At 42.7% G+C, this 12,973-nt stretch overlaps 1 long non-coding RNA gene across 1 annotated transcript in view; it reads right to left on the reverse strand.

Moving 5' to 3' along the window:
- Positions 1 to 443: 443 nt before the first annotated feature.
- The window catches only part of LOC103591682, a 76,943-nt gene continuing 64,413 nt past the window's right edge, over positions 444 to 12,973 (reverse strand). Inside the window, exons 2-4 of the long non-coding RNA XR_550603.1 lie at positions 10,789 to 10,862; positions 1,592 to 1,682; positions 444 to 974 (exon numbers count right to left, since the gene is read on the reverse strand). This is a non-coding gene — a long non-coding RNA (uncharacterized LOC103591682). The remainder of the gene's footprint in view (positions 975 to 1,591; positions 1,683 to 10,788; positions 10,863 to 12,973) is intronic.

Consider the following 12,973-nt stretch of genomic DNA (forward strand, 5'->3'; position numbering starts at 1 on the left):
TTAAGCAAATTAATAAATTAGTATCTTGGGAAAGGGTATATGCATACCTCAGAAATCCAGGGTGTGTGTATCTTGGGTGTCCTGGGTATGTGTGCCTCCCTGTGTGTGTACCTCACGGGTTCTGACTACCCCTAAATGAGATTCAGAGTCTTGATGAGTCTGATAAACATCTACAGCCTTCTGCTTTGGCTACAGAAAGAAGGAAGAAATCTGGTGAGATGAGAAAGAAAAACCAAGAGGACAGTATGGCATGTGTCCCTCTACTCAACACATGGACAAGATCACAACCCTGTAGAGGGGGGATTCAGAAAGAAGGTGAAGGAGCCGTTCTCATGAGGCACTTGGGGGCTTAGGGCACAAGCAGTGCTTCTCTGAAGCCCAGGTCATAAAGTGCAACTTGGTGAATTACAGCATGAGGCAAATAGGCAGCAAAGACTGATGCGATGGCAACCCGGTGACATTTTTTTCCCCACTTTTTAAATTTAATAATTTATTGATGTGAAATTCACATAACATGAAGTTAACCATCTTAAGGTGCACAATTTAGTGGCATTTAGTATATTTACAATATTGTACATTCACCACCTCTATCCCTCAAAGGGAAACCCCATACCCATCAGGCAGTCAAAGCCCTCTCCTCTTCCTCCCCCAACTAATCCCCAGAAACCACCAATCTGCACTCAGTCTCTATGGATTTATCTTTTGCACATGTCATATAAATTGAATCATACAGTATGTGACTTTTGCACCTGGCTTCTTCCACTTAGCATGATGTTTTAGAGGTTCTTAGTGACATTTTGACACCTCTCCACTTCTGCTCTGGTGAAGGAATAAGCCTTCCCACAGAGAGCACAGGTAGTAGTGGCAGCAGCAAAGGATCCCCCCAGGTGGATCCAGGGTAGCAGATAATGCTGTGGGTGCTGGGGACTGCTCAGGAGACAATGTGAGATACCCTCAGGAACTCCCAGGAAGAACTAGAGACAATTGTAAATGAAGAAAAAGGAAAGTAAGGTGATACCGAGGGTCCCATGTTACTAGGTCAAGAAAGAGCCAAAGAAATTCAGGACATGGAGCCAGATATAAATAGACATACAGATAAACACACAGACAACATTTTAATACAGGGTTTGACAATGATGATAATCCTTCAGCTTTAGCTTGAAAAACCAAAACCAATTACCACTTAAAAATTTATAATAGAAAAATGTCTAAAAAATTATCAGTGACTGCCTCTGTGCAACAAGAATAATGGACAGGTTTTTACTTTTTACTTTATATACTTCTGATTTGTTCTAATTTCTTATAAGTATATATAACTTTCATAATAAAGTTTAAAAGATATAGTACTAGTATTCTAAAAATGAATCACAAAGTACTCTGTTGTTCAATAAAATTTATTTTAAATTTGTCATAAAGCATAACAAAAATGTATATTGAGAAGGAAAAAAATTTCAATCTTAGGTTAGGTTCTAATTTAAATCAACCTAATTTCTAAGTTTACCTAAAGTAAAATACCCACTCTACTCATCCACTGCCTCTATTGTTTAATTTCTACTCTCAGACTGTTTGTATCTTTAAGTAATTTACTGACCTTGGAACTGCTTTCTTCTGATACTTCTCCCTCATTGGTTTGCATGGGAACAGACTCTGTGCAAAACTCTGCAGAAACACACAAACACTGCCTAAAAGAGGGAAGAAGAGAAAAAATATGTAAGGAATTCATGGCAAAAATTTGTTTTTTTCAAAGTTTTAGACTGAAATTCTGTCACTGAGACCATGGATACCATGAAACAATGTTTTGTGTGTGTGTATGTGTGTGCGTGCGTGTGCGCGCACACAAACAGTGGACTTGCTGTTATGCTGCAGCAGGTCACACTGCCTGATAATCAGCCTAGGCTATTGGAACTGGCCGGGCTTCTTGGATTTATCACTTATGTTCAACATTCTTGGTTTTTTTTTTTTGTCTTTTTCCGTGTCCGGCAACGGATCGCAACCCTCAGTGTCGCCCCCGCACCGGACCGGGACCGGCAACGGGACCGCAACCCTCGGTGTTGCTCCCGCGCCTCGCTCAGCCAGTGAGCGGGAACCGGTCTGTATGTGGGATCCGAACCCTCGGGCGGGAGCGCCGCCGTGCTTCCCAAGCGGCGCACTATCCAGTGCGCCACCGGGCCGGCCCAACATTCTTGGTTTTTTATAAATGAAATTAAGATGCATTCTAATGCTTGATCCCACTTTTTAAAAGAGAATATGCTTAATAAACTCAATGTCAGTCAATTAATTTTTATATGAAACTAAGCTATTTATACAGCAAAACAATAAAAAGTAGTAATTTTTCCTCTAAGAATAAAATGAGGTTATATAGGTTCCAGTCAAGATGGCAGAACAGCCGGTTCCCAGAGTCACTCTCTCCCATAAATCAATCAATTTACAACTATAAAAATGTAACATCAGCTAAGCTGGGGCTGCTGGAGCTAAGGGGAAGAGGAAGAGAGACCTATAGAGTTCAGGGAGGCGGGAGAAAACACGATGAGAAAAAGAAAAAGCTGCTCTGAGCATTTTGGGCCGCGGCTGCTTTAAGGCTCAAGCTGATGGGCGCATGGAGCAGGAGCTGGCAGAAGCCGCAGCTGTGCCCTTCAGATGAAGTTACTTGGAGGTGGCAGGAGAGAAGAGGGCCTTGGCGACCCCCAGGACAGCAAGACCAATAATAGGGTTCCTGTGGACTCACGCAGGAGTGAAGAGCCAGAACAACTGAAAAAAGGAAGCCATTCAGAGGCTGGTGAGTCATCACAAGGGCCCGTCCCATGGGAAGTGTTTGGAGCATGGGTGATGGGTGAGATGGGAACACCGGGAGAACACTGGGACACAGCAAGGACAGCCGACCTGCCCCTCAATCAGCGCAGGACCACTCAGAGGAGACTGGTCAGGAATGCAAAATTGCATGGGGTACAGTTTGATGAAAAAACTCAGGCCCAGATCATAGATTCTACAGAAAGCAGATCCACCGAGTCTCTTGAGAGCCCGAAGTATCTATAAGATCAAACATTAAATCCTGAGCTGCACAAAAAGCCTTCCCTAGGGACACAGCAGCAAAGCAGCAATTTAAGCAACCACACAGCTCAAGCATTGGTTTCCACAGGAAGTTCCCCCGTGTTAGAAATAAAGGACAAAAAATTAGTTCCATCCCAGGCACACCACCAGCAACTTAGGTCCAGCCTGGGGACCCAAGGCATGGAGAAGGGGACCAGACCCTCCTCCCACAACCAGGCACACAGTGCCAGTGCCTCGGGCCTGCCCAGGGCAGGACCAGAGGCATGGAAAAGGGGACCAGACACACCCCACAGACAGGCACACTGCCAGCGCCAAGGAACATGCCCAAAACATCACCTCCATGTGGGTGACCCACCACAGCCACCACAATAACCATGGCTTCCGTGAAAGCGGCTAGACGCCACAACCACCATGCAGATGGTCCGTCAGCCACTGGAGTGCATTGACACAAGGAGAGTCACCAGCAGAGACAAAGAAAAGAAGAGGATGTCTCTCTCCGCAAAGCCCATTTCAGAGTGACAGAAGAAGCACTGCTCTACGATAATACTGGGGAATCTGATCACACCTCTCAGCATTGGACAGATCATCTAGGCAACAAATTAACAGAGTAACCATTATTCTTTCAGAAGGAGAGAAGAAAGGCTGGCCCAGTGGCGCACTCGGTAGAGTGCAGCACTTGGGAGCGCAGCGGCGCTCCCGCCGAGGGTTCGGATCCCATATAGAGACCGGTCCACTCACTGGTTGAGCGCAGTGCGGGCGCGACACCGAGGGGTGCGATCCCGTTGCCAGTTGCGGTAGGGGCGCAACACTGAGGGTTGCGATCCTGTTACCAGTCACGAAAAAAGACAAAAAGGGAAAAAAAAAAAAAGGAGAGAAGAAATCTAGGGCAATCAGAGGGGAGATGGAGGAGGGAGAGCGGAATGGGGAGAGATTGGACAAGGGGCAAAAAGAATAATTATAATTTGTAACAATATATATACTAGTAATATTGACTTGATCAATATATCTCAATGTTCAACCCCCAAAATATGTATAATTGATTTTGATTCAATAAATAAAATTATTTTTAAAAAGAAAATAAAATGAGTCAGGCAAAAGTTTGTTAAAATTTTATGAATAAAATATGCCAAAGGAAACTACTAAAAATTTATTCAACATTTTAATGAATTCATTGAATATATAATTATTGAGGAATAATGACTCTGACACAGAACAAATCTCCATTTAATAAAGGTACGAATATTTACAAACCTGTCAAATACTTTAAAAGGCTCATAGCTACAAAATATAAAAGCTAAAAAGATGCTTGGGAGAGCATGCTTTTTGTGTGCAGAGGAATCTCTGTACGAATGCACGAGAGCCTGGTGATCTGTTCTGTACAGACTTCTCCATAACCAGCCACAAGACCTGAGGCCAAGAGGGAACTTTCAGGAAGTTGTTTCTTTATCTGTTGGGTAGGAAGCGGGTATGAAAATATCTACTGTGCACAAGGTGTTTTGGGAAGAGATGTGTATTTGGGAAGATATGTTTGGGGAAGAGATGTGTATTTATGTGATGTGTAATGTAAAATCGGTAGAGTAGAAGCTCTCAACCAACCTCCATTCACTTACACACAGATTAACCAACATTGCCCTCTGTAAAATACACAATTGACGCTCACAGCAACTAAAACAGCCTTTCTCTAGTTGATTTTGCCCCTCACCTGTTTATGACTGTGTGTAAACACAGAATTGCTCTTTCTATGGACATTAAGTCAATAGCACTGGAAAAACTCAGTAACACATCCAGAAAGATTTGCTATGCAAATTGCTTCACAAATGTCTTTCAGTTCTCCTACTTCACTGAAATAGAGACTGTATTTCACAGATGATGCATTATATGCGTGGCTGATCCAGAAAGACACTTTGGAACTCCATTCATCCCAGACCCATGCCCATGGACAGTCCTTGGTCTGGTGCTACTTCCTGCTTGCCCCTACAGATCCACACTCCATTCTTCTCTACCTGACTGTGTGCCCCAGGAAAATCCATCACTGGGCTCCCTTATCTTCTGGCTGCCAGCGAGGCTAAGCCAGTAGGAGGCATGACAGGAGAGCGGGAGAGGAAGGAGGGTTGCCAATCATTGTGTTTCTTTATGAAAGGCCACAGCTCTCATCTTGCAGAGTTCTCCTTCTGCTACAACTTTTAACATTCATCTTTTCTGGATTCTCCTATTCGGCCTTTGTATTATTCTTACACTAGACACTGTCACCTGTCTTTCCCCACGCTTCCTACCCCCATCATCAAGGCTTTAACCAAGACTTCTGCCTCTACATTTACTTTTTTTTTTTGACGGCTGGTTGGTACCAGGATTTGAAAACTTGACCTTGGTGTTACCAAATACACTTGCTTCTTAAAATCCATCATCTCCTCACAAGATCCTACCCATTCGTCAAGGCCCAATAAAGTCTGAGCTTCTCCACTACTTTAGCCCTCAATTTTCCAATGTGTTAGTGTAAAAATAATTAAGGTAAATCAGCAAAGGAGCAGTGAGCTGCAGAGAGAGCTGTAGCTGTAACTGAAGAGTCAGACAGCTATTTGATGACCTTGAGAAAAGGACTCAATTTGTCTCAGTTTACCTATGGAAACTTGGGATTAATAGTTGCTCTGAGGATTAATTGATAATATATTTGCACTTGATACATGGTGATGACCAACTCACAAAGCAACCTCTACTGTGAATTTTTATTCTCCTTTAGGCTCATATCCCCAATGACCTCTATGCCATTTCCCTTTGAATGAGCTGTGAAGAAGTCTTCTTTGCCTCTCCTGAGGTTTCACTTGAAGCTTCTCTCCACCTTCACACACTCCATTCCAGAGGAGGTAGAGTCTCACTGGAATGGTGAATTTGGAAGGAGAAACATGGTATGTGGAGCTCAGCCCCTTTTGGAAGCCAGCTGCTGAAGCAAGTACTCTCTTTGGCTCCTGCACCCATAAATGCTGGACCCTTACAAGTACCCATGACTAGATAAATCTGTTGAATCCTAAGGCTCAGTACTAGGAAGTTCACTTGCCTGTAGGTATGTGCCACATTCTCCAATATAGCTTTATTAGTAATAGAGGCAATAATGGCCTCCCAAATTCCCTCCCCTCTTTTACCTTATTTCTCAATTGGTATAGAACTCAGTCAAGGGAAGAACACTGCTGTTTACTGGGTCACTCAAAGACCCTAACGTCTGGTACATGGGACTGGACTCTTGATAAACAGACATGAAGTAAAATTCAGGGAGCAAAATACGAGGGATCTTTTAAAAGTTCATGGAAAAATTCATCTTATCTTTTAATTCTATTTTTTCACAAAATTTTTAAAGTACCCTCCTACATGTGGAATTTTTGAGGCTTCTGTTGGGGCCAGGACTTTGGGCCTTTGACTTTAATGAGGGAGCAAAGTGTTTTGACCTTGCAGGGGCTTACATCAGCCACGTGAGATTTTACAGTTGTGCAGTAGCTTTTAACTACAGTAGCTGAATAAGAGGTTTAAAAACCATAGGCCACGCAGTATTTTGACCTTAGCGGTAACTGTAGTTATGGTAACTTTGTCTTCAGATAAGTGGCTGTTTCTATAGAGACAAGGCTACATGCATTAGGTATATAAGCCTTAGCAAAAGCTTGGGGGCATTGCAGGCCTCACCAAAGAAATAAGCCACAGTCGGCTGTGGTGGTGACAGTGGTACTGAAAGCTCATGTAAATGTCAGCTGTTCAGGTGGCCTCAGCGTACACTGGCCACTCTGGCCTAGCAAGCAAATGCCAGCTGTGCTGGCCTCAGCAAAGGGAATAGGGCATTAGCAGGCTTGGATGGCTTCAGCATACAGAAGGCTTCTGCTGACCTTGAATTATGCCGGTACAGCTTTTCCTAAGCAGACATGGCTAAGGCAAAGATTAGACTCTAGGGAAAAGAGATTTTCTTAATACAGGCCTTTTAGACATTAGAAAGAGGAATGATTATTTGCTGCATATAAGCTGCAAGGCAGCTGAATTGCAAATAGCACATGCATTACAAAACCAGTGAAGTTCTACATTTAAATTGTTTGGGCTAGACTTATATAAGTGATTCAAAGGGGAAATGGAAATTAAGAGGTTTCTGACTATACTGGAAGGAAGGACAGAGGCAGACATACCCCTGGCTGACCCTGACTTACTAGTTAAGACCAATGCATTAAGAGACAAAAGCTGGAATACGTTAGAGGAGAAAACCTTTTTCCCTTTCTTGATGCTTCCTTCCATGTGGGACAATAACAATTTTTTAATATTCTTGGCCTTATCACATCTCTGTCAGGATGAAGTGACTTATCTGATTAGTATGTCTGGAAGAAGAAACTTGGACTAGACTTGCATAGCCCTTTTCTCTCCCCTTTCCCTTGTGGGCACCTATTCTGCTCTGCTTCTTCCCTCTTCTAGGAGGCAGGTCTCTCTCAGACTAGTGCTGCTGGGTGGATAAACCTGTTAAGTTCTGGAGTTCAGTATTTGGAAGCCTACTTGTCCTTAGGTATAACTAAGTTCCCCTATGTCAACCTTATTACTAACTAAAGTGACATTTCGGTCTCTAACTGCCTTGTTCCTCTGTCCTATATTTGTTGGTTTAGAACTTGGGCAGGGAAGAGAATATTATTTACTGGGTCTCCTTCCATCCCAACTTATATCTGAAACTTCTCCTCCTCAGAATTAAGTTCAGTTTTCCGTACCAGTCTTATCCTCCTAATTATCCCACTACCATATTAATAACATACTTTCACTTCCTAAGCTTTCACTAACCTCGTCTCTAATTACCCTGACTGCACACACTACTCTGCACTTCACTCAGGCAAATCTTTTTCCGCTCCCTTCACACAACTAGCTCATTTCTGTCTATGCACATACTCCACTGGAAATCCCTTCCCTTCATCATCAATCCACATCTCTATCCTTCTCATATCCAGTCAATTTTTATTTCTTTTCTTTTTTTTTTTTGTCTTTTTGTCTTTTTTCGTGACCGGCAATGGATCGCAACCCTCAGTGTCGCGCCCGTACCGGACCGGGACCGGCAACGGGATCGCAACCCTCGGTGTTGCGCCCGCACCGCGCTCAGCCAGTGAGCGGCCGGTCTGTATGTGGGATCCGAACCCTCGGCGGGAGTGTCGCCACGCCCCCAAGTGGCACACTGTAGCAGTGCGTCACCGGGCCGGCCCCCCAATTTTTATTTCTAAAAATCTTTTATTTTTTTCCTTTTTGTCTTTTTTACTGACCGGCAACGGGATCGCAACCCTCGGTGTTGCGCCCGCACCGCGCTCAGCCAGTGAGCGGGAACCGGTCTCCACATGGGATCCGAACCCTTGGCGGGAGCGCCGCCGCACTCCCAAGCGGTGCACTCTCCAGTGCGCCACCGGGCCGGCCCTTATTTCTAAAAATCTTTACCGATTAATACCATATAATTTGCCTACTTACTACATGTCATATCAATACCTATTTTTCTCTTTGTCCTTTATTTTATTTGCTCCCATGTTTTGTTATTGTTTTGGAACTATCCGTAACAGTTTTTAATGTGTTTCTTGGAAAAGCCTTGATGACATTCTTGTTTGAACACGCAGTTTACAGTTGGGTCTAGGGGTCTAGGTCAACTTTACCATCCTCCTGACAAAATGGAAGGAGAATAAAGTAGGCAATGCAGAAGTGTATAGTGAACCAGGGGTTCCACTTGGGAAATGACACAGGATCTAACAGACCCTTTGGGTATCGGTGCTAACAGAGTCATGAAAAAGTCAAGGCAAAGCCCACTTATGTGAAAATTAACTGGAGGGGTGAACAAGTGGCACCAAAGCTGTCACAAGGCAATGTGACAACACAAGCGTGTGATTTCTGCTTCAGCATATCACTTCACCTTGGAGCTGTCACCAGTCTGCCATACGTGGTAAGTGGTGGATAGTTTTAACCAGGCACAATGCTCAGCACACACAGGACAGGACTCAACAAATGTTAATGACTAAATACGAGTAATGTCATACAGCACCTGTGCAAGGTTTTCTATAAAAGTTGAGAAATTGGTTAATATGTTGAAAGGATGTTCACAGGATGCAGCCCTCACCTGTCTCTCCAGCCTCATCTGCTTTGTCTTCTTGTTCTCTTTGTTACAGCCATACTGAACTACTTTCAGCTTTGCCAGACTGTTTCAGGTTTCCATGTTTTTGTTTATTTCACTCCCTCTGCCTTTCCCTTCCCTGGTGCCATCAAGGGAACACCCTACTTGTCACTCAAGACTCACCTCTTATAAAGTATTTCCTGACCCATCTCTAGGCAGAGGTGACAATTCCTTCCTCAGTGGCCCCAATGGATCTTGTATAGATTCTATTATAGGGTCAGGAAATTTATTGAATTATTATTTATTGAATTTATTTGCTTACATAGATGCCTCTATGTGATAGGGATTAGATTGTCAACCCTTAACACTTTATTGAATTTATTTGCTTACATAGATGCCTCTATGTGATAGGGATTAGATTGTCAACCCTTTGATACCAGACACTATATCTTGTTAATCTCTGCATTCATAGTCTACTTAAAACTGTGTATCTGGCATTTAATAGGTATTCAATAAGTTTCAATGAAAGAATGACTGAATTAATCAACTGAAATACTTTTTATTTAAAATGCAATAATATCAATTCAATATACATTTACTCTGTCTCTACCACATGGCAGATGGTGCTGGGCTAGTGTGGTGTACTGAAATGAGCTGTGGCTTTGAAAGAGCAAAATCATTCTTCTTTGTCAGTTATTAGCTGTGTGATCTTGGGCAAGTTACTTAACTTTCTAATCCTCAGTATTTTCATCCATAAAACTGGGTAGGAAGAGGTGTTATAAGGAGTAAATTAAACAATGTATGTACAGTTCTTAGCAAGGTGTTCAGGAGCAGCCAATAGCCATTAAAAATAAGTTAGTTCCTTTCTAAGAAGTCTCAAAAGGTTTACAGAATAGTGAAGGAGACAGATACGAATAATTTTAATGTAAAATAATGAATAACAACAGGTGCTCTTACACAAATGAAAAAGAAATTTTGTCAAGAGCCTGGGAGTAAGGCTAGATACTAGGAAAGATACAAAAAGGAAGAATAGATAGTTTCATTCCTCTCCCATCTTCTGAACTTTAAGCAAAGAGAAAAGCATCAACCAAGGCACAAAATAATGAAAAAGAACTATATATCTAGGAAACAGAAAATGGTCTGGTAAGACTTATAGGTGTGGATTCACTAAAAAGAAGCATGAAATGTTGATTAGAATTAGGTTTTGAAGGGCTCTATAGCACAGCATCTGCAGCAACTGGGAGGCATGAGATCTGTTTAAGCAAAGGAGTAACAAGAGGAAATCTGGCATTTAGAAAGCTAACTCTGGCAGTAATATGGACCTCAGACTGGTGCAGGGAGAGATGAGAAACAGAAAAGCTAGAAATACATTCACACAAAACCATGGAATTGCTTATCCTAACAACTAAGTTCTAGCTTTATAGGATGAGGCACCAAAAATGTCAGTATCAATCTAAATACCAGTGATTTTAAAGGGACCTAGGCAAAGTAGGAATGCAAAAGGCTGGTGTTGATGGCTGCTTTAAATATCCTTCTAAAAGAATTCTGGAAAGGAGCAATAATGTCAGAATGTACTTTTCTTCTTTTTATGGTGAAGACTCTCCCCTTCCATTGCCAATACAGGGTGAGTATAAATTTTAAAAACTTACCTTTGACAGTATCTGGGGCAATACAAGCCCGTGAAGATGAATCTAGGTTACATTCAGTGCAAAAAACCAAAACCCTGAAAAGAGAGAAAATCACAATGAGCCGCACACTCACAGCAAGGCGCCACAGGAGGCAGTGGGGTGAGCAGACTAGTAGAAATCCGGTCCTCCATTTCCCAGCTATTGTCCCTTGGGCCAGTGGCTTAACCTCTCAAGGCCTCAGCTTCCTCATCCAACACTGGAAACAACAGCATCTTCCTCACAGGGCTCTTTTAAAGTTTAAATGAAATACATGTAAAGTATTTCGTACAGGGCACCAAACACATGCTCAATAAAGGCAAGCAGTTCTTAAGATGAGTGTGCCATGGGCTCGGCCCCTGGACCCCTCATATAAGCCCATCAGCAAGTCCTATCATTTCGGCTTTCAAAGTTATTTCTCAGACACACCCACAATTATTTTCATGGCCATCATCATTTCTCACTTGAGGAGGCCTCTTAGGTGATCCTCTGGTTGCTACTATTGCTCCTCCTCAATTTATTCCCAAATAATGGCTGGAATAGCGTCTTCAAAATCAATTCACAGGAATTTGTTAACAAATGGTAGTGAAAATTTTACTTATTTCATGATGGAATGTCTCTCTCTATGAAACATTTATTCATATATATGTGAATATGGAGATATATGAATATATATGAAAGGGCCAGTGCCTTCATATTACAATGGCAGAAACAAGTGCCAGAAGGATGTCTTGCTCAAGGTTGGCCCTACCTATGCATGAGAAGGTGGTCAAAACAACAGTGAGCCTGGCAGAAGCCTGTGACCAGCATCTGCACTGCTATTGGAAAGCTGTCACTATTTGGAAGCTGGCCCCTTAGTTTCACAACCAACCTAATGCTTCTGCCCAAGAAGGCACATTCCATTCCCCATGGTTACAGATTGTAAGTTACAGCTTTAGTCCCACATTACGTCACAGTGTTTGAGGTGGTGGTTTAGTGAATCCTGAAAGCATCTTGCTGACCTCTTATTTGTCATCACTTCTACTTTGGCTTACTTTATTTAACAATGTTTAAATCAATACATCTCAGATTGAATTGTGTTGTGATGAGAACTGATTTAATTATTCTCCCTATCCCCCTACTACACACACAGTAGTCTTTCTCAAAAGCAGTCTTTCTCAAAAGCAAATTTGACCTCTGGGTGTGTTGCTGCTTAAATTCAGTCACTAACTAACCCATTACCTTTAGGCTAAAATCTAAGATTTTTCCAGACCCATCATTACTATACATACTAGTCATGTGGACTGCAAGTAGCTTCCTCGCCACCTGCACTAATGTCTGCTGAGGGCCCTTTGCCTAACTCCCTTCCACTCCTCTTTCATCCGTCTCAGGTGTTATCTCCTGGAATGTTTCTGTTCCCTCCTTGGCTGGATAAAGTGTTCCTTCTCCAAGATATATCATATTATATTGTTAGTATCTGTAGGTCTGTTTTCTACAATCAACAGGTACTCCTTCACAGCAATGTCTTCAACATTTTTAAATTTGGTATTGGGTATGAATTCAATAAACATAAGCTAAACTGAATCCCAATTGGATCCCAGTAATTCAGGACTTTAATGTGGACACTTCCCCATTAAATGGCACTGGTGAAATCTGAAGAAGTTAGCTCCAACTTCCAACATGGGTCTGGTCCTCACAGACTCGAGGCTACATGGTTACCTGTGAACTCAGCACCTCAAAGAATAATCAGATTCTTTAATTTTTTGTCAACCATAGACAGTAAGAGAAAAACACTAATTTTTAGTTCCCTATTCTTTTTTTTTTTTTTTCCTTTTTGTCTTTTTTCGTGACCAGCAACGGATTGCAACCCTCAGTGTCGCGCCCGTACCGGACCGGGACCGGCAACGGGATCGCAACCCTCGGTGTTGCTCCCACACCTCTCTCAGCCAGTAAGCGGCCGGTCTGTATGTGGGATCTGAACCCTCGGCGGGAGCGCCGCCACGCTCCCAAGTGGTGCACTGTAGCAGTACGCCACCGGGCCGGCCCCCTGGACTGAACACTTTTGATTATTGCTTTCCTCTTTACCCTGTCTCACTTCCCCACTCTCTTACCATGATTCTTGGGATCAGGTCCCAAATAAATTACCTTGTTTCAGAGTCTCCTTTTGGGGAAATAGACACTAGGACAACCT

This window comes from Galeopterus variegatus, unplaced genomic scaffold, assembly GCF_000696425.1.
Source record: "Galeopterus variegatus unplaced genomic scaffold, G_variegatus-3.0.2 Scaffold1010, whole genome shotgun sequence".
Taxonomy (NCBI): domain Eukaryota; kingdom Metazoa; phylum Chordata; class Mammalia; order Dermoptera; family Cynocephalidae; genus Galeopterus; species Galeopterus variegatus.